Genomic DNA, 26,271 nt, shown 5'->3' with positions numbered 1-26,271 from the left:
ACAATCTGATGCTTTGGGGGTGGGGTGGGGGTATAAGACCAGGAAAAATTGAACAGTTGAGAGGAGAACTGCCAAGCTACCAGCATGTAAAGACTGTCTGCAAAATAGCTCTTTTAAAAGGTACCTTTATCGATCAGTAACCTGTGAAGCAGAATCCCCAAGAAGAAGAATAGACGACAGGAATACAGAGAAAACTGAAAGCTGCCTGGTTTTGAGATAAGATGTGTTGTTTCATAAATCGTAATCGGAAGTTTTATCGAACTACTATTATTGCTACAGAGGCTTCTGGGAAGGTAAGAAGTTTGATTTAAAAGCGTGTACCTCCGAGGTTTCGACCTCAGTGCTACAGCGGACGCACAGAGAGGGGAGCCGGAAGGTAAGCTGAGACCAGTTTAAATTAACGTTTTTCTTTTTGCAGTCTGTTTTTTTTTCAACTAGGAGCGGGAACCCGGAAGTCGTCAACAGGAGCTTCTGGAAAGGTAAGAAGTTTGAGTGGAGAAGGAACCCGAGACACTACACATGTAGTGTCTCCCACCCTCCCTCCTCCTCTAACCTAAAACAAAAAGACTCAGTCGGCTGAACAGGTAAGCTACTTAGTGTTCTTGTTTTGGAGACTAAGTGTAGAGTTATGGCAGCACAGGCAATGTGGGTGGGTGAACTTAAGGCGTGGATCGGTACTTGGGACTACGATGCTGTGGCCATCACGGAAACGTGGATAGAAGAGGGACAGGAATGGTTGTTGGAGGTTCCTGGTTACAGATGTTTCAGTAAGATTAGGGGGGGTGGTAAAAAAGGAGGGGGGTGGCGTTGCTAATTAGAAATGGTATAACGGCTGCAGAAAGGCAGTTCGAGGGGGATCTGCCTTTGGAGGTAGTATGGACTGAAGTCAGAAATAGGAAAGGAGCAGTCACCTTGTTGGGTGTTTACTATAGGCCCCCCAATAGCAGCAGAGACGTGGAGAAACAGATTGGGAAACAGATTTTGGAAAGGTGCAGAAGCCACAGCGTAGTAGCCATGGGCGATTTCAACTTCCTGAATATTGATTGGAAGCTCTTTACATCAAGTAGATTGGATGGGGCGGTGTTTGTGCAGTGTGTCCAGGAAGCTTTTCTAACTCAGTATGTAGATTGTCCGACCAGAGGGGAGGCCATATTGGATTTGGTACTTGGTAACGAACCGGGACAAGTGATGGGCTTGTTAGTGGGTGAGCATTTTGGTGATGGTGACCACAATTCTGTGACATTCCCCTTGGTTATGGAGAGAGATAGGTGCGTGCATAAGGGTCGGTTTTACAATTGGGGGAAGGGAAAATACGATGCTGCAAGGCAGGATCTGAGGAGCATAAATCGGGAGCACAGGCTGTCAGGGAAGGATGTCGTTGAAATGTGGAACTTTTTCAAGGAACAGATACAACGTGTCCTTGATATGTATGTACCTGTCAGGCAGGAAAGAGATGGTCATGTGAGGGAACCTTGGTTGACAAGGGAGGTTGAATGTCTTGTAAGGAGGAAGAAGGAGGCTTATATAAGGTTGAGGAAACAAGGTTCAGACAGAGCGTTGGAGGGATACAGGATAGCCAGGAGGGAGCTGAAGAAAGGGATTAGGAGAGCTAAGAGAGGGCATGAAAAATCTTTGGTGGGTAGGATCAAGGATAACCCCAAGGCCTTTTATGCATATGTGAGAAACATGAGAATGACGAGAACGAGGCTAGGTCCGATCAAGGACAGTAGTGGGAGACTGTGAATTGAGTCGGAAGAGATAGGAGAGGTCTTGAATGAGTACTTTTCTTCAGTATTTACAAATGAGAGGGACCGTATTGTGGAAGACGAGAGTATGAAACGGACTAGTAAGCTAGAGGAGATACTTGTTAGGAAGGAAGATGTGTTGGGCATTTTGAAAAACTTGAGGATAGACAAGTCCCCTGGGCCTGACGGGATATATCCTAGGATTGTGTGGGAAGCAAGAGAGGAAATTGCAGAACCGTTGGCAATGATCTTTTCGTCTTCACTGTCAATGGGGGTGGTGCCAGGGGACTGGAGAGTGGCGAATGTTGTGCCCCTGTTCAAAAAAGGGAATAGGGATAACCCCGGGAATTACAGGCCAGTTAGTCTTACTTCGGTGGTAGGCAAAGTAATGGAAAGGGTACTGAGGGATAGGATTTATGAATATCTGGAAAGACACTGCTTGATTATGGACAGCCAGCACGGATTTGTGAGGGGTAGGTCTTGCCTTACAAGTCTTATTGAATTCTTTGAGGAGGTGACCAAGCATGTGGATGAGGGTAGAGCAGTGGATGTAGTGTACATGGATTTTAGTAAGGCATTTGATAAGGTTCCCCATGGTAGGCTTATGCGGAAATTAAGGAGGCATGGGATAGTGGGAAGTTTGGCCACTTGGATAGAGAACTGGCTAACCGGTCGAAGTCAGAGAGTGGTGGTAGATGGTAAATATTCAGCCTGGAGCCCAGTTACAAGTGGAGTTCCGCAGGGATCAGTTCTGGGTCCTCTGCTGTTTGAAATTTTTATTAATGACTTGGAAGAGGGAGTCGAAGGGTGGGTCAGTAAATTTGCAGAAGATTGGTGGAGTTGTGGATAGTGAGGAGGGCTGTTGTCAGCTGCAAAGGGACTTAGATATGATGCAGAGCTGGTCTAAGGAGTGGCAGATGGAGTTCAACCCTGTCAAGTGTGAGGTTGTCCATTTTGGAAGTACAAATAAGAATATGGAATACAGGGTTAACAGTGGGGTTCTTAGTAAGGTGGAGGAGCAGAGGGATCTTGGGGTCTATGTTCATAGACTTTTGAAAGTTGCCACTCAGGTGGATAGAGCTTATAAGAAGGCCTATGGTGTATTAGCATTCATTAGCAGAGGGATTGAATTCAAGAGTTGTGAGGTGATGTTGCAGCTGTACAGGACCTTGGTTAGGCCACATTTGGAGTACTGTGTGCAGTTCTGGTCGCCTCATTTTAGGAAAGGTGTGAAAGCTTTGGAGAGGGTGCAGAGGAGATTTACCAGGATGTTGCCTGGAATGGAGAATAGGTCGTACGAGGATAGGTTGAGAGTGCTAGGCCTTTTCTCATTGGAACGGCGAAGGATGAGGGGTGACTTGATAGAGGTTTATAAGATGATCAGGGCAATAGATAGAGTAGACAGTCAGAGACTTTTTCCCTGGGTACAACAGAGTGTTACAAGGGGACATAAATTTAAGGTGAAGGGTGGAAGGTATGGGGGGATGTCAGTGGTAGGTTCTTTACCCAGAGAGTGGTGGGGGCATGGTATGCGCTGCCTGTGGGAGTGGCAGAGTCAGAAACATTGGTGACCTTAAAGCGGCAATTGGACAGGTACATGGATGGGTGCTTAAGCTAGGACAAATGTTTGGCACAACATCGTGGGCCGAAGGGCCTGTTCTGTGCTGTATTGTTCTATGTTCTATGTTCTATGTCCTATAGAAGGGAAGGTAAAAGATAGGTTAGAGAGGAGTTGTAAACAGTTGTTAGTTAATTATTCTCTGTTATATTTTAAGAAATAAAGTTGTTAATTTTTACTTTAAATAGTTCTTGGCCACTCGAACTTTCACAAGTTGCTGCACAGGATAAATCCTTTCTGTGCCGCTGGTTAGCAAGCAGGAGAGTTTACCCTGTGTCATAACACTTAGCAATGAGTAAATGTTGATAGAATTACCATTCTCCAGGACCTCTAAGTTGGCACCCTTGACCCACCAAGAGGTACTGAGGAAAGGTGGAAACTGTTCAGAGACTTTAACTTGTGTAGCATTTGTTGTCCAGGTCTCACCATAGAGGAATGGTGCCGAAAACAGAAGCTTGGTAGACTGACCATTGGTTGTTCTCAGTCAGGTTCCACATGCTGTTCTGATTCAGGTCACACTGAGCAGAGTTAGCTGTGATTTTGTATCAAATGACAGCTTAATGCTAACTGTAGAAGCTGGATATGTGAAGCTATTAAAACCTCTCGCATCCGATTATCAATGCTGACAGGTGGCACTTTGGCAGTATCCTTAACCATGATATTTGTCTTCCTGATGCTGATGGTCAAACCAAAATCTTTACAATATGAGACAGTCTACCCATTTGTTATCCAAATGTTTCACTGTATGAAATGCAAGTGCAGAATCATCAGTGTTGAGCAACTCTCTGTTTAGCTCACCATTAATACGGATTTCAGGGGAGTAATCCGAGTAATTTTCCTTCAGTTATAGTATATTGAAGACACCTTCTGTAGATGCTGTGAAGGTACATGACAGCACCAAAGAGTGCTCAAGCCAGAACAGAACCTGTGACTCCATTGTGAATCATAAAAGGTTCCAATCTTACACAGTCAAAACTGACTCAAAACAAACTCATACTTGATTTTTGAATGGTCAGGACATGGGATATACTCCTTTTATCTCCAATAAGCCTGGATTTTAATAGTGTCTGTTTCAGATGTGCCACTCAAGACAGCTACAGTCATAGCATTATGAAGCATTTGCAGGATTGTGTTAAAATTTTCTTGGATATCCAAATATTTGGAGCACAGTCCACATAACTGCATGACTTGTGCTTCATTCAGTGACGGTGTCAATGTACAAAATTGCATTGATGCATGAGATCACATATTTTGCCTCGCCTTGCTGAACTTGCAGAATGGTTAGCAGCTCAGGACGAATAGACTGATGAAGATATGGGTCACCAGGTACAGCTGTAAATGTAAAAGTGGTGACATAAACAGGGAGAATTCTGCTGACAATGATAAGTAAAAGGTTAGTTGGATTAGAGCATTGTTATTTCTGATTAATTGCTATTATTGATAAAAGAGGAATGAAAAAGAGAAGTGAAAAATCGAGACAGAGTAAAATAGGAGATAAAATTTGCTTGATGTGAAAGGAGTAGCATATAACGCATACGTAGACATATATGTGTGGAACAGACAGTACCAACAAGGGCATAGGATCTGTGATGTATTACGGATCATGATGAGTTGTCACAAGAACGGTTTAAATGTTTGCAATGATCTTTGGAATGTTTGAGATGATGTTGAAGTAATCTGGGGATACTCTTCCCTGTGCTTGTACTAATCAATAAATTGCTGCTTGATTTACTTCACAGCTGGCTTGTATCGAGTGTCTTTGGATATCCCACAGCAGTCAGTGTTGAGAAATGATATAGTTCCTGCCATTTTTCTTCAATCTCCCTGACAGCAAGGACCATGTCAGTGCTCCTTCTGGCAGGCCTGAAGTTATACTGTGTCTATGGCAGGGTTTTCTTAGCAACGGAATGTATACAAATCAGGACAAGATGTTTTGACTGGATGGAGCTCGGAACAGATAATCTGTGCAACCTAGTCATCAATCAGCTCTCAGGGTGAGAGAATGGGGTCATGTGTGTGAGGGAATGTCAGACATGTGTCGTGAACAGTGCGGTTCTGTAACTGCTGTACCATATCCTTGCCCATGAGGGCCAAGGCTGGATTGCCAATGCTTGTCCAGGTTGTGGCAGCCTTTTAAAGATGGTGCAGCCACAAGGATGCCAGTCTTTCAGCAGATATCCATTGAGTGGAGAGTTTTTCCGTCAATTTTGCATGGTGGGGAGGGTCTAAACATGGATGTGAGAGATGCTATAGGAGCAGTGCATATTGTTAACGATAACCTGATAAATTACTGCAAGAAATCTCGATGAGCCTCATGGTGAGAGTTCCACAAAAAAAAAACTCGATGCAACTCACATTTAGCCGTAAAGATATAGGATTCAGCCCAGGCACAGGTAGTGCATTTGAGGTACCTGCATAAATACATATAATTATTGCTGTCCATATGATTTAAACCATGTGTAATGAGAGACAGCACAGCACAGAAATAAACTACACAACAAATTATGATAACTGAATAAGGACTAGAACTGGTCCTGTTGTATATTTACCAATGTGTTATCTCAATGTGTAGAGATAATATGCATTCTTGTACATGTATATATAAACCAATCTTTAAAGGAAAAAGAGGTGATATTGTAGCATTGTATAGATCCAGAAAGGCGTTGTACCTTTAACATGACATTAACCTTTAACAACACACCATGTAATATTCCAGTTTAAAGATCCGAACCTCATTTTCAGCAATGCAATATGTAGCCAGACAGGTGTAGTTTAATAGACACATAAAGTAACCAGTAAACATTAAACCAAGACTTTGTGTCAATTTGACATCTTATTACTAGCTCATTATTGCTGTTAATACACTTCAGTACCTACATCTCACCAAAAGCCCATTTTTTCTGGTATGTGTTACATTGGTAACATACAGAGGAACCCTCAGACCATCCCGTGCTGGCAGTGTTTTTTGACCCTAAAATACTAGATCAGAAGGTTTTCTTGTTTTTATTCCATTTTATTGCTTATTGCAGCTCTCCCATTGACGGAGTTCACCCATGGGATTTTACCACTGCATACTGCAGATGATGTGGAGTGTTTGAGCTGGCTCTGTGGATTCACCGTTGAAGAGTTGTTGAAAATTTTCTTTCCAGTGTTTATGGATGGCCTGGTCTGCCTTACGTAGAGACTCTAACTGTCATTGCTGCCTAGTTAGTCAGTACAGCAGCTCAGAACAGTGATTCACGATTCACATTGGATGTCATTCCTTTGATTATTCTCCAGTGAGGTACATATGGCATTTTGCTGCAGTTAGGTGCTATATAAATGCAAGATGTAGATGTATAATTTTGCAGGATTGGCTAAAAAATGATGCTGCTGATTTGGATGTGATTCTTTAGAAGTTTTCTTTTTCAGTGATGAATCATAAAATTTATTGCTTAGCAGGATGCCTATGTTCCTGTTGTGTCATCTACATTTCTGTAAGACTTGTATTAATTCTGTTTGCACTCCCCTTTCTGTGCGTTCTTTAATATTTTACTTTTTCAAACTCATATCTAATTCCATTTTAAATGATTTCATGGTTGCTTGTGGTAAAACATTTGAAGTTCTCCTAACCCTCCGTACAATAATATGTCTTCTTATAATTTGATTTGGCCTTGCGATTCTGGACCCACTGACAAATCAGCGCAACCAGTCAGTAATTATTCTTCCAATTCCCATTCTGAGAGAAAAGTCTTTTAGAGTTCTCCTTTTTCATCCAGTTGTAGTGAATTTTTAAAACTCCTCTACAACTACATTTGTCATTTTTTTCCCAGTTCTGTGTTGACTGATGTTGTTCAGTTGCTTTTAAAATATTAATCAATTAGTAAATAATTCTGAAGACCAAAGGAAGCTGCAAAAGGACGTTGAAGAAATTGCAGAATGAGTAAGCATGCTGTTGATGGAATTTGCTGTCATGTAATGTGTGGTTATAAACTTTAGTTAAAATGAGAATTAGCTTTGAATGGGACATGGCTGCGTAATATGGAAATTAACAGAGACTTGAGGATGTGAATTCACAAGCCATCAGCAGTCCCTCAACTGCAGCACACTGGAAATGCTGGGAAATACAAGGATTTACATAGAAGTTTTGAGTGCTGGTTGAATAAGGTGGATGTACAGCTGCTTAAGAAAATAACAAGTGGGATTATAATGATTGTACGTAATTGCTGAGAGCACAAACTTAATGCATGAATAATGAAACATCTGTATTTCTATGCTCAGTACAACATCATTTTGTTATTGCATGTACAAAGGTTTCAGTAGAGACTAGCAGGTTTTTTCTGCATACGGTATGAGGCACATTGAAGGAGTTATTTTAATGTTTATCCAAATAGGGCCGGTTAGCTCAGTTGGTTGCATGGCTGTTTTGTGATGTACAGTGATGCCAACAGTGTAAGTTCAGTACTGCACTGACTCAAATTACCATAAAGGGCTTTCCTTCTCTATCTCTCCCCTTGCCTGAGGTGAGATGACCTTTAGGTTAAGCCAGCACCAGTCGTCTCTTTCTCTCTCTAACAAGGGAGCAGTCCAATGGTCCTCTGGGAGTATGCTTGCCTCTACCTTTCATCTTTTCAAACAAAGATCAGCCTAAAATTGACTCTGTTAGAAACAGGAGTCTGGGGTAAAAATTTTTGTCATTTATCTAAAAAACAAGGGCTAATGAATGACGGCCAATAAGGATTATCAGAGGCTAATCTTGTTTAACGGGCCAGATTTAGTTTTTTGATTCAGTAACAGAGGGATTTGATGAAGGTTGTGAAGTTTAATAATGATTTATATGGGCTCTCAAAAAGTGTTTGCTAAAGTATCACATATAGATTGACAGCAGTATTGAAGCCCATGGAATTAAAGGGGCAGTAGTAGCATAGATATGGAGTTGGCTAAAAGACAGAGATCAGAGAATAATGTAAATAATAGTTCTTTGGAGATAGGGAAAGTGTGCTTTGACATTCTCCCAGGATAGAGTTAGGACCTTTTGATGCATGTTAATTCCCTGGACATGATTCATCATGTGGAAGTATTTCTTTGCTTCACATTGAAAACATATTTTAGAATCCCAACAGTGTGGAAACAAGCCCTTCGGCCCAACAGGTCCACACCGACCCTCTGAAGAGAAAGCCACCAGACGCATTTCCCGACCCTATATTTATCCCTGACTAATGCACTTTACCTGCACATTCCTGAACACTATGGGCTATTTAGTATGGTCAATTCATCTAACCTGCACATCTTTGGATTGTGGCAGGAGACCAGAGCACCCAGAGGAAAGCCACATAGATATGGGGAGAATGTATAAACTCCACACAGACAGTCGCCCAAGGCTGGAATCGGTCCCTGAGACTGTGAGGCAGCAGTCACCATGCCACCCTTATTGTCCATTGTATGATATGGCACTTGCACAGTGGTAAATAGAATAGATTAAGAGTAGATCTTTCAGTCTAAACTACTGCACTATTTAAAGTTTCAGGGATTGTTTGGAACAGAGACCCTTAGTTTTGACATGTGCAATCTCTGATGTCTATTTGTTCTCTGGCTGCACTCAGACTAAGGATCTTTTCTACAACACCACCATCTTATGACACTGGAACCAAAGAAAGCTGCTACTCCATCAGATCTGAAATGCTTTCTATGTCATTCTTTGAAGTATTCTTCAGTATCAACTGCTGCTATGAAGTTTCTTGGGAATTGCTACCCACAGCAATCGCCAGCTTATGTTTTCTTTGAAGTCTTCTCAGTTACCAGCATGTTTACCCTATCGGTGCTGTTAAATCAAAACTTTCAACACCATACTGGTCACCATATTGTGTGTGGTGCCATCTATATCTTCTGAATGTGTAAGTTCTTTAGGGCTTTGCATAGTCTAGCGTGTGTCAGGGTAGTCACCTTCTGTGCTAACAAATAGCACCTTATAGAGTAAACAAGATGCAGTTTATTATATTGCTGCTACTATATACAGATTGTCAGAAACAACCTCTGCATTGCCACATTATTTTGAAGAACATATCCTTAAATCTGTCTCCCACAAGATCCTTATTTACTCCCATGGATCTTTATGACGCCATCACAGTGGCTAGTGCTTATTACACTCAGTCAAGCATTTATTCTTCAGACCCTTCCAGACACATATGTACATATGCTGGCTAATATTATTTAAATTATCAGGCAGCACAGAATTTGCCTGCTTTATACATTATGATGAATGGATTCAAGTAAAAAATAAATTCTGATAACCGGCAAAATCCAAAACTGCTGACAGGGTACTGAGAGCTTGTAAAAGTGTACATTTCCAGTTGAACCTTCATCCTCATTCATGGTCTCTGTTATGGGTTCAATCTTCTCCTACTGTATGGTGCCTGGACTGTGTCATTTATCAAACTGCTGCAAGATGGCAGCCCTCAGTCACACATGACTATGGCAAGCCAATACGCACACTGGGACAATTTTGCACTTCTTTTCTGAAGATTTCTTCATCAATCAACCTTTGCTGTAAGAACTGATTGGCATTTCTCTGCTTCAGGCTCTTGTTAAAACTGTACGAACCAATCTTCAATGTGAAACTCTTTCCATTTCCGATTTTATGGCCTTTACTCCTTTCCTTTACACTACTCCTCCTGGAATACTTGATATAAACACAGGAATTAATTCCAATATTTTTTTGTGAAAACATTTGACTCGAAAGATGGATGCTGGCACTCGATAATTGAATTCTCCATCACTGGAAAATTGCAGCCAATGGCCTCTCAGGGGTTCCATTTCACAGGATTCATTAGAAATCCCAGCCAAATAAACAGCCATGGAATTCGCAAATTCATCCTGTGGATTTATTATTTATCGCAGTGAACACTAGCTGAAACACTAAGATCAAAGGAGCAGATGCTGTGCAGCTAAAAGACTGTTCTGTAAATGTTGAGCTGGCCGGGTATTAATGTGGAATTGCCACGAGATACATAAAAACAAAATTCAACCTACTACCTCCAGTCTCAGTACCTGTAAAAAATATTCAGGGTTACCTTAAACTGGTCAAGCATGCTTTCAGCTTCTGTGAAGATGGAGGGTGTACATTCTGAGCAAGTTTAGATAACTTGGTTTATAATTATTTCTGTTTTGTGTGCATAAACAACTCCATAAACACATTACAGAAGCCTGACTGTGAAAATAGGCCATCCAGCCCATTGAGTTCACACTGACCCTCTGAAGAGCACCCAGAATCATCCCTCAACCCTATCATTGTAATCCTGCATTTCCCATGGCCAATCCACCTAGCCCGCACATCTTTGGACTGGGAGAGGAAAGGGGAGCACCGAGAGGAAACTCACATAGACAAGGGGAGAATATGCAAACTCCACACAGCCCAAGGGAGCCTCCCTGGAGCACTGCAGCAGACCTGAGATTAAAAAAAAGCTGAAAGTGCCTTGAAGTGGCAGGCGATTTGAAGTTCAGGATCATTTTTGTGGACCAAATGTAGGTGTTCTGCAAAGCAATAGCCTAGTCTGCATTTCATCTCCCCAGCATAGCGGAGACCACATTGTGAGCATTTAAGAGTTACCAACTGTTTCTAAATCTTCAGACAGCAGCAAACAGGTGAGACATTAAGAGTTGAATCAGAGGGGTAGATGAATTACTTATCTCAAAAGCACAAGTGGTATGAACCCAGCTGATGGGAATACTGGACAAATCTAGTCCCAGAATGAAAACTGGATTGATAGATCATGTGATTAATTTTTGCAGTTGATTAGCTTGTGGTTTGTCATGAAACATATTCACACAGGGCTGCAGATGTTCTTTAAAAACAGAAGAAAAGTTTTACAAAACAAAAGAAAACAAGGGTACGTGTATATATATGTATAAAGTTGATGAGGTCATAACACATCAACTTCCAACCTCTATCCTTTTCTAGATATTCAACACCACAGAAATATCACTCCTTCTCTACTCTTTAATTCCTTACCAAATGACTTATCCCAGTTCCGTTGACTTGGAGTCAGAGAGTCATACAGTTGTACAGCTCAGAAACAGACCCTTCAGTCCAACTTGCCCATGCCAATCAGATATCCTAAATTAATCTAGTCCCGTTTGCCAGCATTTGGCCCATATCCATCTAAACTTCCCTATTCATATGCCATCCAAGTGCTTTTCAAATGTTAAAAATCACACAACACCAGGTTATAGTCCAACAAGTTTATTTGGAAGCACTAGCTTTCGGAGCACTGCTCCTTCATCAGGTGGTTATGAAGCAGGACCATAAGACACAGGATTTATAGCAAAAGATTCACATGTGTGTGTGAAGAAGTTGCCCCTTACGTCCCTTTTAAATCTCATTTCTCCCATCTTAAATCTATGTTGTCCAGTTTTGGACTCTCCCACACCAGGAAAAAAACTTTGTCTATTTCCCCTATCCATGCCCCTCATGATTTTATAAACTCTATAAGGTCACCCCTCAACTTCTGACACTCCAGGGAAAACAGCCCCATTCTATTCAGTCTCTCCCTATAGCTCAAACCCTCCAACCCTGGCAACATTTTTGTAAACCTTTTCTGAACCCTTTCAAGTTTCTTCCTGTAGCAGGTAGATCCGAATTGCACACAGCATTCCAAAAGTGGCCTAACCAATATCCAGTACAGCCACAACATGACCTCCCAACTCCTATACTCAATGCACTGACCAATAAAGGCAAATAATAGAGGCTCCATGGAGTGGTCAGCCACAACAAGCTTTCTTGGACTCTTCATGTGGGCACACTGGTTACAAAGACCCAGCAATGTCTCTTCTTCCTCAGGCAGCTGAGGAAATTTGGCATGATGGTGAATAGCTTTGCCAATTTTTATAAGTGTGCCATCGAGAGCATTCTATCTGGATGTATCACTACCTGGTATGACAACTGTACCATTCAAGATTGGAAACGGTTACAGAGAGTGGTGAACTCAGCCCAGACAATCACAAAGGTCAACCTCCCATTTATAGAATCCATCTACCAGGCCCGCTATCAAGGAAAGGCTACCAGCATTCTCAAAGATCCATCCCACCATGGCAATGTTTTTCTACAATCTCTAACATCAGGAAGAAGGTACAGAAGCCTGAACACACACACCAGCCGGTTTCATAACAGTTTCTACTCTATTGTTGTTAGAATACTGAATGGACTCACAATATCTTAACATTTGCCTATACCTATGTTTTTATTTTTGCTGCTGTTTACCTATTATTTACTATGTATGCTACTTAACTATGTGATCTGCCTGTAATGCTCACAAGACAAAGCTATTCACTGTGCCTCTGTACATGTGACAATAAATTCAATTCAATTCAATTCAATATCAAGCAGCTTTTTCACTATCCTAACTACCTGTGACTCTGGACTGCTGAGACAGTCTATTGATTCCTTTCTGCACCTCCTGGCATGGATCTTTCTCAATTCTGATGGCCTAAACCTCTTCAGTTCTGCCAACTTGAAGACTTCTGCACAACCTCTCCTGCCTTGGAAACTTCACAAACCTTTTTAAAATTCAATCTCAGGATATGGGCTTTGCTGGCAGGGCCTAGTTGCTTTAGAGAAATTGGCGGTGATCTGTCTTCTTGAACCTCTGTGGTCCATTTGCTGTAGGTAGACCAATAAAGCTATTAGGGAGAGAGCTCCAGGAATTTGTGAACAGACGTTGGAACACATGGGTTGAGTTACTCTTTACAAGATTGTTAGTTTCCATTATACTCACATAGCTCAGTATATATATGGGTTGTCCAGTTCAATTTCTGGTTAACAGTAACCTCATCAGCTGCAGTGATTCATTCTCCTAAACTGAAAAAATGATTTTCTTGTAAGAAGAGAACTGTTTGCCCTTCTTAACTAAGATCCTGATTGTTCTGAACTGAAATTAAAGTTCAATATAATAATATCTAATCTGTTGTAAACTCACCGGTGTAAGCATTCCATCCATAATTACCACAGATATTGTTTCAGGCACTGGACTCACTGGACTAAAGTCACATGATATCTTGTAAATAGGTCTCCATTTCCAATGATCCTTTTTGAAAAAAAAAACAAAATTCATACCGCTGACCAAAAACAAAAAGCTTCTATTTTGAAATTTAAGTTCCAAATTATAATCGTATATATTATACACATTTTAGCACACAAATGTGATGAACCTTCAAAATATATTATAACTTGGGAGCTGAGATCTAAAATAGAGGTAAATATCTTTCTTCAATTCTATGAAGGTGATTTTGTTTTTCAAAGGTCAGGAACCAAAGTCAGAGACTTTTCTAAGAAATCTTGTCATAGAGTCATAGAGTCATAGAGATGTACAGCATGGAAACAGACCCTTCGGTCCAACCCGTCCATCGACCAGATATCCCAACCCAATCTAGTCCCACCTGCCAGCACTCGGCCCATATCCCTCCAAACCCTTACTATTCATATACCCATCCAAATGCCTCTTAAATGTTGCAATTGTACCAGCCTTCACCACATCCTCTGGCAGCTCATTCCATACATGTACCACTCTCTGCATGAAAAAGTTACCCCATAGGTCTCTTTTATATCTTTCCCCTCTCACCCTAAACCTATGGCTTCTAGTTCTGGACTCCCTGACCCCAGGGAAAAGACTTTCTCTATTTATCAAATCCATGCCCCTCATAATTTTGTAAACCTCTGTAAGGTCACCCCTCAGCCTCCGACGTTCCAGGGAAAACAGCCCCAGCCCGTTCAGCCTCTCCCTGTAGCTCAGATCCTCCAACCCTGGCAACAACCTTGTAAATCTTTTCTGAACCCTTTCAAGTTTCACAACATCTTTCCGATAGGAAGGAGACCAGAATTGCACGCAATATTCCAACAGTGGCCTAATCAATGTCCTGTACAGCCGCAACATGACCTCCCAACTCCTGTACTCAGTACTCTGACCAATAAAGGAAAGCATACCAAACGCCTTCTTCACTATCCTATCTACCTGCGACTCCACTTTCAAGAAGCTATGAACCTGCATTCCAAGGTCTCCTTGTTCAGCCACACTCCCTAGGACCTTACCATTAAGTGACTAGAGAAGCCACATGTTGAGATAAAATTTGAAGTGTTTACTAAGTTTAACTTTTTAATGGCCCACAAAAAAAGATGCCAGATAGCAGAAGCAGGTTGCAGCTCAGAAGGAAGAATTCATTCTAGCAGAAGCACAGTTTCATTTCTGACAGTCTCCAAGCAATCATAAATGGGACAAAGATTAATTCATTTTAACAACCCCCTACATTTTTCTTGGAGTTCATGGAGAGGAGCCAATGAATTAGCATGTGCCTGTATATCTCAGGTGGAAGCAATAATGGAGAGAATAGGTTGTGGTGAACTTGCTGAAATATGATAAAAGGAAACACTTGAAAATTTGTTGCGTTAGAAATTTTAAAGTGACGATAGGCCTGATATGTCACTGGGGTTGACTGTCTATAAAGGACATTGCTGGGGAAAAGGGTATTACTTTCGATAAGATTTTCCCAAATAGTTTGCTTTGTCATTACTTAGTTTTCTGTAATTAATTTATGTTCATTTGTTAAAAATACATTGGCTACATCTAGTAAACATGTTCAGTGACCTGTCTGCCATGTGGTTTTATTATGGAACCTGACTTATCCAGTGCTATCATCAGTTGGGATCATAACCCAAGCAACTTTCCAAGGAAAGGAAAGCAAAACAAGTGCTGATAGGTTTAATGAATGGCACTGGCTAGAAATAATGTACTTTACATCAATGGAACTGGTTTCATTGGAATCAAAAAGAAAAACAATTATTATAGTACTGAGTTATTTTTTAAAAAAAGATACCAATAGATACTCTTGAGATTTGATTGTAAACAGTTATGATTCTTGTTTCTGAAACCAAATCAAAAATATGTAAGTTATTGATAGAGATAAAAGAGGCTTTTCTTTCAGTAATTCTTCTGATAATCACGTGAAGAAGGGTGTTAGAGTGAATCAACTATGAGTTAACATCCATAATATGTATAGGTTGACTCTTGGTTGATAACCACATTCATTCTCCCATTCAGTAATGGGTGCTGGAATTGCTGTGTGTTTCACAATTCATTAATAAGATGGATAAGCGTGGCTTCGATTCTCATTGTGGTCAAGTTAGAGTAGCACTGAAACTCAAAGCAAATGTCCAGAAATACATACCTTTAATTATAATTATTGCTTCAGAAACCTGAGCAATAAGTAAAGATTCTTGGAAGAACTGGATGTGTATGAAATGTGAAAGTAAGAATTATGCTTAAAGCTCCATGTATAGATAAATGAAAAAGGACTTGAAATTACAAGAGGGGAAGACCTCTAAAAAGTGACATCCAAAAGAAATGATTTTCAGCCATTTGATCACAGCTATAAAGTTAGAGATGCTTCAAAAGAGCAATGCGGATGCTGCAAAAAGTGAGCTTGTACTGGATTTTGCTGGGTCGTGGATGCCACAGACAGCTTACAGTGGATGTCAGAGGAATATGCACAACAGACAAGTATAGCAAAGCAGAGATGTAATTGAAGGCATAGCTACAAACAGCAACAGCACTATGGATTGGGGAGAGCCACAGGGAAACCATTAGTTCAAGTGACTTCTGTGATGATGCTGTGGCTTTAAGAGGCTATTTTATGCTGGTGTTTGTTTGAAGAGAGGTTTTAAGGTAGAGTAAACTGCTTGTGAGGCCTTGAATTTTTTTTTAAAGCAGTCCGATTGGGTGGTGTCAAGCTTTCACAGAACCAGATTTTTAGTTTCTTCAGAACGGTTTTTGCTGGGATCTCAGGAGGGTTGGATGGCAGTGAATCTCCCAGTTGCTACAATCTCTCTCTCTGAGTTTTCTCTGGATGATTTACCCCCTGGGCTGCTGGGGGTGCATGTGAGACAATCTATTTTCTGAATTTGCCTTTTGCCAGGGGTGTGTTTATGGAATGTAATATATTGGAGCAGTTACTGTTTGATAATTAAATAATCTACGATTCTGTTAAGTTTTCCAATAGAGTTAAGTAATTCCAATTCCCTCTTCCTTTTGTTGTATTTTAGCTACAGTGTTCAAATAAATTGTGTTTTCCTTAACATCGAGTAGTTTGAACAATTGAGTTGCATCTGAAATACAGTATGTTGCATTTACATTTAAGATAAGAGAAAATTAGGGTCTAGGCTACCTTCTTAATATATTTTGAGGGGGTCTGGTCTGGTCCATAACGCCACATCTTGACAAAGTGCTAAAGTTATTGAAAGAAGAGTAAAAGGGAACTGCAATTGTATTTATGAGAATCTGAAATTTATGGATTGGAGTTTGTAATTTCAAGGAAGTAACATCAGGACAATGTTGCATAGACTCAGAGTAATGCAGTTCAGAGTTATTGTTTCAGAGTTTCTAACAGTCACCGATGGCTTCCCTGAGAGCAACAGGGGAATCGTTACTTTCAATAATTGGCTACGGAAATGGACTGCAAAGGAGATTCTTGTCTTTATGGATAACTGAGGGGAATTTGAGGGGGACCAAACTAATTTATGAGATTAAAATAAGATTAAGCGACTAGCATAACAAATTGAAATTGGGAAATATTTAACTGAATATAGAAGATAAAAAGTGAAGTGTTACTTGTTTAGAGGAAGGTGAAACAGGTCATAACTGCTACAAATTCAGCAAGCGTAAATAATTTAAAAGAGCAAGTAAAAGATGCTGAAGTGTCCACATTTGTACTAGAAGCATTCAGAGTAAAATTGCTTGCTATAATTACAGCACGAAAAATTCAAAAGTGCCTCTCTTGTTTTTCAAATGCTAATTGTGTACTTAAGCTTGCAATATGACAGGAATGTATGTCTGAACATATGTGAATGTATGAATTCAGAACAAGAGATGGCTATTCACTGCCCCCAAGCCTGCTCTTCAATAAAGTTATGATGTCTTATTGCCCTCACTCAAAGCTATCCCCAATAACCTTTTCCCTCCTTGTGGAACAAGAATCTATTTACATTTTCCTGAAAAATATTCAGACTGTGCTTCCACCATTTCCACATCCTTACTTTTATACTTGACCCTCCTGACAATTAAGGATAACATTTTATCAGTTTTTCTAGTTACTAACTTGACGTGCAGATTAGATTTTTTATAGTCATGCACCAGGACACCTAGTACTTTCTGCATCTCATAGCACTGCATGTCTCTCACCATTTATTTTTCCCACTAAAAAAGAAAAGTTCATGCTTCCCCACATAACTTTCAATTTACATTAGATTATTTACAGTGTGGAAACAAGTACACACCAACCCTCTGAAGAGTAACCCACTCAGACCCAGTACCCTCTGACTAATGCACCTAACACAATGAGCAACTTAGCATGGCCAATTCACCTAATCTGAACATCTTTGCATTGTAGGGGAAAACCAGAGCACCCAAAGGAAACCCACGCAGACACAGGGAAAATGTGCAAACTCAACTTAGACTGTCACCTGGGGCAGGATTTGAACCCAGGTCCCTGGTGCTGTGGTGTAGCAGTACGAACCACTGTGCCACCCCACATAACCCTTTTGAAGTCTACTAATGACATCATCACAATTTCCTTTCCACCTACTTCTATGTCATCAGCAAGTTTAGTAACCATACCTTTGGTCCTATTGGAAGGTATACTTTCCTTTATGCAGTATCCTGAATCTCTACATGAGGCAGTTTCATCTTCACAATATCCTGAATGCTTGGAACCTGGTTGTCCTTTCTCAGTGGCAGATCCCATGGATTTGCTCCACATCATCAATCTGTGCCAACATATATTTTTATTCTCAATCTGCTCATAATCAATGTTAAGCTATGCAACCTTTTTACTTCCATGTTTTGATTAGTTTGAACATTTTCAGTCACTTTCAGTAATTGTATCATCTGTGAAAGCAATATGCCCCTACCTCAGTTTCACTGTTAGAGAATTGATTCTTGCTTGGTGTGAACTTGTCTGGTTGTTCCACAATTATTTATCCCTTGACTGACTGGTTCTTTGGCAATTGATCCATGACTGGTTACTCCTGAGCCAGTTGTGTTGCGTGCTGGATCCTTACTACTGCTCATGAACTAACTGAGCTATTGGTCACTATCAGGTAGATTTGCTGCCACCATACTTCTTTTGGGTAGGGATCTTCAGAGTCCGCTTTGTCCAGTGCAGTTGAAGAAAAGCACAATGTTCTCTAATGAGAAGAGGCTGTTGCCTTAAACAAGATGTAGATTTTTTTGCATGATTGCAACTGTATACAAGTTACGCTGGTATTATAGACGTTATTATGAAAGACATTGTTACCAAGGCTATCAGGGAGATCAAGATGGTTGATCTACCATTTGACATTTAGATGCATTCTTCTCCCAAGTTCATATAACTTTATCTTAATAGCAGTTCTAAATGCTGTCCTCAGCATTAACCACTTAAGAGCCGAACCCCACATGCAACATCCACCCTCAATCCTTTTTTCCATTTTTAATAATCATAAATTTATGTATATGGTTACATTTACCTCTACCTGATCTCCCCCCACGTCTTTGATTTCTCAAATGTAGGTGGTCCTGCTGGTGTCACTCATTTTGTTTGATAGGGAGACCAGTACTTTACTCTATGTCTCCATGAGCAATTGCAGGCCCAAGGTCTTGTCAGTAAATCTCTTGTATGGTTATGTTCCGAAATGCATTTCCTTCTCAATGACTGCATTCTGTATCTCTGTATCTGACAATGCCTATGATTCCGAGTAGGTCAGTTTTAGATGGCTTGCAGCTGTTCAGATAATGAGCACAGGATGGATTGAAGTGGGCTAAAGTATTTGTGAACATCAATGTATACTTAAACACTTGGGAACTGTTGATGAGATTCCAACACAATCCATGTGTCTTCTTGAGGAGTCACCTTAATAGTTCAGGTATTGTTGCTAAATGAAACAAGAATTTCACTCTCTGGTTTACCATCTCGAAAAGTCTATGCAGATCATGAACAATTTTGGAATGGGAAAGATGGGGGATGGTGCTGAAGTAGCTGTGGAAGGTGCCCATGTCTACCCCTTCGGTCTGAAGGAAATGGGAGGATTCGAAGGAGACGTTGTTGAGAGTGAAGACAAGTTCTGCCGATTGAATGTCGGATAAAGCCTGTTGAAAAATCTCTGGGACTTAGGCTATCACAAATGCTAATCTGTTGAAGCAAGATCTCCCAAAATATAGTTCTAAAAGGGTGTGTGTGTGTGGGGGGGGGAGGGGGTGGGGGTGTGGGGGGGGAGGGGGTGGGGGGGTGGGGGGGGAGGTGAAGCAATCTTAACTGTTCATCTAATGGCACTAGCCAGAATACACTGTTGTCATCAGGTTTTGTGACAATGTTACTTTCTAACAATTTTGCTAAATTCTCATCTATTGTAAACGTATGGAGATTTTCTCTTAACATTGCCCTTGTTGAGTTGTGTGATTCCAACATAATTTGGGATAGACGAATTGAGTTTGAGTTCAGTAAACAGGTCAATTTGTTTCATTATGAAGATTTAGAATATCTTAGTGTGGGAATACAGTTTGGTAAACAAACAAGGGCAAAACGTACACAGCTAATGAAGTGTCCCTAGGTATTTTTGTAGAACAGATCTAGGGAGTTCAGGGACATAATTCTTTGAAATTTACATCTCAGGTAAACAGGGTGGTTACAAAGGCATTTAGCCTGATTGCCTTCATTGCTCAGACCTTTGTGTACAGGAGTTGGGACACCATGTTTGAGGTTGTACAGGATGTTGCTGAGGCCTCTTCTGGAATATTATGTGCAGGTCTGATCACCTGATCTGTGAAAGGATATTGTTAACTGGAGAGGGTTTGGAAAAGACTTACTGGGGTGTTGCTGGAAATGGGGGTTTGAAATATAAAAATAGATTGGAAAGACTGAGACTTTTTTCACTGAAGCGTAGGAGGTTGGGGGGTGAACTTATTACATTTCATAGAATAAAATCCCTAGAGCGTGGAAACAGGCCCTTTAGCCCAACAGGTCCACACCAACTGTCCGAACAGACCCATTTCCCGGGTGTAGGACCATTCGGCGCAGCCATTTTGGCGCGAGTGATTTGGCGTGGCCTGTTTGGTACACCCATTTAGGCACAGAACTATTTCGGCGCAGCTCATATTTATTCCTTTTCAGGCTTAGTTAAAAGCATTAATGAAAGCAATGAAAATAAAAATAATGTTTATTCTCTTTAGTAAAAATGTTAATAAGAAAAAAAAGGAATAAGTTCATTACAAAAGATCTAAAATTTGATGTTTATTCAAAATTATGGGCAATCCATTTCTCTCACTAAATCTTCTTATGAGTGTTCATATTCTAGCGTCTGCTTCCCTGAATTTCTTTAATTTCAATGGAATATCGTGCCCTGCTACGAGATGCTCATAGTAAATGTCACTTCCTCTCTGAACTTTTAGTAAACTGTCAATAAATTTCCAAATAACTGGATGCTCCATTCCAAGTTCGCATTGTAATCTCCTGTGGGCAGCTTCTGCATGATTGTTTGTTCTGTCCTCATTATTTAAAGTTTTTTCCATTTCCATTTACCATTTCCTCTACATAATCTTCTACCTACATAGTTATCCTCGAGCCAGTCCAGCAGCGGTTGCAGTTCATCTGGAAGCGCATCAGCCAAATGTTGAGGTTGTACAGGAATAGGTTGCGCTGAAATAGCTCTGCACCTAAATGGGTCTGTGGCAAAATGGGCTGCGCCAAACAGGCCGTACCAAATCGTTCGTGCCAAAATGGCTGCGCCAAATAGGCCGTGCCAAATCGCTCGTGCCAAAATGGCTGCGCCGAATGGTCCCACTCCGCCATTCCCCTACCCTATTATCCTACATTCACCCCTGACTAATGCACCTAACCTACACATCCCTGAACACAATGGGCAATTTAGCATGGTCGATTCACATAACCTGCACATCTTTGGATTGTGGGAGGAAACCTATGCAGACACGAGGAGAATGTGCAAACTCCACACAGACTGTCACCTGAGATTGGAATCAAACCAAGTCCCTGGCTCTGTGAGGCAACAGTGCTAACCACTGATCCACCGTGCCACCGTCATTGAGGTTTATAAAATGATCAGGGGCATAGAGAAGGTGAATGAAAAGGATCTTTTCCTTAGGTGGGAGAATTCAAAACGAGGGGGGGTATCTTTAAGTTGAGAGGAGAAAGACTTAAAAAGGACAAGAGGAGCAAATGTTTTACACACGAAGTGGTTTGTGTGTGGAATGAATTGTGAGAGAAAGTGATGGATGCAGGTGTAGTTACAATGTTTAAAAGACATTTGGATATGTTCATGAATAGGAATGGTTTGGAGGGATTTGGTCAAAAGCACAGGCATGTGGGACTAGTTTGGGAACATGGTCAGCATGAACTGGTTGGATGGAAGGGTCAGTTTCCATGCTGTATGACTCTATGACTCTAAACAGATGTGACTTCTCATTGCATTTTGAGTGCCTGTGAAGATATTGCTGGGATTAAAATTATGAATATTTCCTACTGGTGTTTGTATTAAGATCATTCCAATTGTCTGGTATAACATTGTATATATTTTTCCATTTTATGTAAAAAGGTTTGTATTCTTCTGTTAAAATTACATTGACAGCTTATGTGAATATGAATCTCAGTAGAAAATAAAATAAAATATAAACTTGTGATCTATCAATCCAGGTCTCACTCTGGGATTATTCTAGCCCAGTATTAGCATCAGCTGAAATCATAACAGTTACATCATCCAGAGGGAAATGACCTACATTCTCGTCATCTCTTCAATCTGTTTCTGAATTTCTTTCATTAAGTTATCTGCCATCTTCTTGCATGCATCGAGATTTTCTGATTTACCGTCTTTCTTTAAGGTGATGCTGTTTTCAGTATTGAGCTTCCAAAGGTGCTCAAATGAGCTCTTATCCTTAGTTATTGACTGTCTTTGATTTGTTTAAAACATCTGAGGCCAAAACACACATTCTTGTTTAAGTGTTTTCTAGCCTCAGTGTTGTCCATGTTATAGTGCAAAGCCTTGGCTCCAGTCCTCAATGACATGGTTCAAGGATGGCTAACTCTAACTGCTGTCACATTGAGAATGATAAGCAACAAATAATCTCATGGGGACCAGGATGAAGATGCTGAGTTTGGAGTTTGTTCAATTATTTAACATTCTGTTCATAATCAGGTAAACAGTCCCTGAATAGTGCAAAGGACATGTAGACCTTGTTATGTTTTCAGTCCTTGACCTTCTCTATTGCTGAATAAATATTTCATTATCCATCTGATTGTATACCTTTGGTATGATCACACTTTTATGTATCTACTCATTGCATGTTCAACTCACCATGAGGGAATAAACAACAATCTCTGAGATAGTGCACTAATATTGATTGGTGCTAAAGTTTTTTTATCTCTTAAGACTTCAGTCAGCATAACATATCTAAGTGAAGTTTCTCATGATAGACAGCAATTAGACAGGAATCCTGAGGAATCTGACCCTTCCATCATTGTTATCACTTCAATGTTTCAGGGTGTGTGCAGACTGCTAACTTTGCCCTAGAATGTTTGAGCACTCTCTAGCATAGTGTTGAACCTGTGAGTAGCAATGTTATGTGCCGTTTTTCTCAACAGATCATCAAACTATGTTGGGATCAAATACAGAAAGTGCTGGAAAGACTCTGCATGTTTGGCAGCATGCTGTTTGTGGAGAGAAAAAACAGAGCTGATGGTTCAGGTCATGTGACCCTTCTTCAGAACACCGAAATGTTAACTCTGCTTTCTCTCTGCAGAAGCTGCCAGACCTACTGAATTTCTCCAGCAAGTTCTGTTTTTGTTTCAGGTTTCCAACATCCACAGTTTTTTTTTATAGAGCGAAGAGGGAGCATGAACAATGATCACCAATCAATGTTTACCTCACAGTCTTGAATGACAGTGCACTTCCTTGAACAGCTCATATATTAGAATGAAACTTTCTTTGCATAGATTAATCAATTCATCTCACAAAGAGTGTGTAAGTGTGAAACAATGAGTGAAAACCAGGGCCTAAAATATTCCCTGCACATGTTTTTTAGCCTCTGTATTGTTAACATGAAAGTGCAATGCCTTGGCTTCAGTCTTCAACATAATTGTTTAAGGATCCCAGAATAAAATCACCTTTCTTAACTTTCAGTGGCATTACCATCACTGAATCCCTCATTATTAGCATCTACTTCCTTGGAAATTCCTGCATTCACCCGTGGTGGGACTTCTGCATAGTCCCAATGTATAACTACTCTCTACCTTGATGCAACAATGATCTTCTTGTGGACTTCTAGGTCTGAGGACTTTCAGGTCAGAGGCCAGAAGGCCACTTTTACACAAGATTGACTATTACTTGAGTTTATATCTGATATATTCAGTTTCTGAATGAACCCTTCATCCCCATGGACCATGTGCATTGTTTACTGAGTACCAAAAGTTAGAACATGTTATAGTGCTATTTGTAAAGTTGAATATTCAAGTTCTGATTAAGTTTATTGTTTACATTTTTGGAAACAAAGCATTGAAACTGATACCTCTCATTTACTAAAAAGGGAAAATATGTTAAGTATTGAACATTACATCTATATTTTTTACATTAATATCAACAATGCCCATGTAACAGCAGAGGGTGTCTAGGAGGAAGATAAAGAAATCCATATTTAACACCATGTGCAGTGAAGGCTTCTTACTGAATCTTTATGCTTTTTCCCAAGAACTTCACACCTATCTTGTAATGTTCCATGCTCCTCAAATCCCACAATCAGATAATCCAGGCTAGTGATGGCCAGATGACATGTGAACTTCTGCTGCTGTTATGTTTAACAATACCATTTACAACCACTCTAGAGGGCTTTCAGTTCAAGTACCATCAAAAACATGAAGCTGACTGCCTTCCTGAATGTTGATTCTTTCAGTGTCCCTCAGTATCAATTCCCTTGTTGCCCAATTCTTTCAGTGCCCATTGCCTCCACTAGTGCTGCATTCCTACAGTGCCTGACTCCTTCAGTTTTCAATTTCTCTGTGTCCGCTACCTCCCTGCGTATCACCTCCACCAATGCAGCATTTCATTAGTACTGTGTTGACATGCCCACAACTTGCACCCCGCCCTCGAATTCACTTGGTCTATCTTGGACACCCCCTTCCCTTTCTTGACCTCTCGATTTCAGTCTCCAGATGGATGTTTACTATAAACCTACAGATTATTATAACTATGTGGACTACACCTCCTCCCACCCAGTAACGGGCAAGAACTCCATCCCATTCTCTTAATTCCACCGCCTCCACTGCATATGTTTGGACGAGGAAACATTCCACTCCCAAGCATCCCAGATGTCCATCCCTGCTTTCTCCCCTCTGCCATCCAGACAGCCCTCCACTGCACCACCTCCATTCCCTGTTCCATTGCTTTCAAATATTCCCCCTTTAAACGCAATAAAGATAGGGTGTCTCTTGTCCTCAACTATCACTCCACTAATCTCCACATCCAATGTATCATCCTTAAACACTTCTCCCAATTCCAACTAGACCCCACCACCAAAAACATCTTCTCCCCCCCATCCCTCTCTGCCTTCCATAAGGGTCGTTCCCTTCAACAGTCTTTGGTTCGTGCCACTCTTCGCACCAACCACAGCTCCCACCCGAACCCCCAAGTACCTTCTGCTGCAACTGGAAAAGATGCAAACCCTGATGGCAAACAACCCCTCTCATCTCCATCCAGGGCCCTAAACAGTCCTTCCAGGTGAGACAGGGGTTCACCTGCCTCTCTTCCAACCCAGTTTACTGTATCTGGTGCTCCCAATGTGGTCTTCAATACATTGGGGAGACCAAACATTAACTAAAGGAATGTTTCCTGAGCATCTCAGCCGTGCCTGCAGGGACTGACCGGACCTCCCAGTCAGCACCCATTTTAATTCCCCTTAACACTCCCTTTCCAACATGACCATCCTTGGCCTTCTCCATTGCCAGAATAAATCAGACCGCAAATTGGAGGAAAAACACCTCAACTTCAGCCTGGCAGCCTACAGCCTGGAGGACACAACATTGAGTTCTCCAATTTCAAAGAACTTCAACTCCCATCATCTGACTCCCGTTGCAGCCCATCCTCCCTCCCTTCCATTCCTTTCATCGATCCTTCCTTCTAGCCACCAACAGGATTCATTCTTCCCATTGACCAATCAGATCATACACTCTATCTGTGTTCACCTATCCCCACCCCACCACCCTGCTGCCCCACCCCCTTTATCTCCAGCTCCCTTTACACCCATCCCCAGTCCTGAAGAAGGATTACACCCAAAACATTGACTTCTCCACCTCCTGATACTGCCTGGCTTGCTGTGTTCTTCCAGTCTCCTGCTGTCTACCTTGTATTCTAGCAACTGCAGTTTTTTTGTCTCAATCATATACTCAAGCTGACCTTTGTGCTGAAGTCTCCAGAGAATGGTATGAACCTATAATCAAGATTAGAGTGGTGCTGGAAAAGCACAGCTGGTCAGGCAGCATCCGAGGAGTCGGATAATTGACATTTCTAGCAAAAGCCATTCATTAGGAATTTTCATCAGGTTTCTGCCCGAAACGTTGATTTTCCTGCTCCTCAGATGCTGCCTGACCTGCTGTTCTTTTCCAGCACCACTCTAATTTTGACTCTAATCTCCAACATCTGCAATACCCACTTCAGCCTATGAACCTATCATCCTCAAGAATACTTATTTGTTCATGATCATTACTCCTATAAGTCACATTTGGCCAGCATTAGTTTGGCAGAATTGTGGAAAAGTTTCTTCCCAATGAACTTTGCTTTTCATCTGAAGTAATTTTAAACATTGTTACTTATTATATTTGGATTTGAATATTTCAACAAGTCAAAGAATGCAA

At 40.9% G+C, this 26,271-nt stretch overlaps 1 pseudogene; it reads left to right on the top strand.

Moving 5' to 3' along the window:
• Positions 1–221: 221 nt before the first annotated feature.
• The window catches only part of LOC148150547 (uncharacterized), a 175,710-nt pseudogene continuing 149,660 nt past the window's right edge, over positions 222–26,271 (top strand).

The sequence above is a fragment of the Chiloscyllium plagiosum genome, unplaced genomic scaffold (assembly GCF_037043375.1).
Source record: "Chiloscyllium plagiosum isolate Xiang-an unplaced genomic scaffold, Cpla_swu_hap1 HiC_scaffold_3, whole genome shotgun sequence".
In the NCBI taxonomy this organism is placed as follows: domain Eukaryota; kingdom Metazoa; phylum Chordata; class Chondrichthyes; order Orectolobiformes; family Hemiscylliidae; genus Chiloscyllium; species Chiloscyllium plagiosum.
The sequence above is the reverse complement of the archived record's forward strand: the minus strand, read 5'-3'. Positions and strand labels throughout refer to the sequence as shown.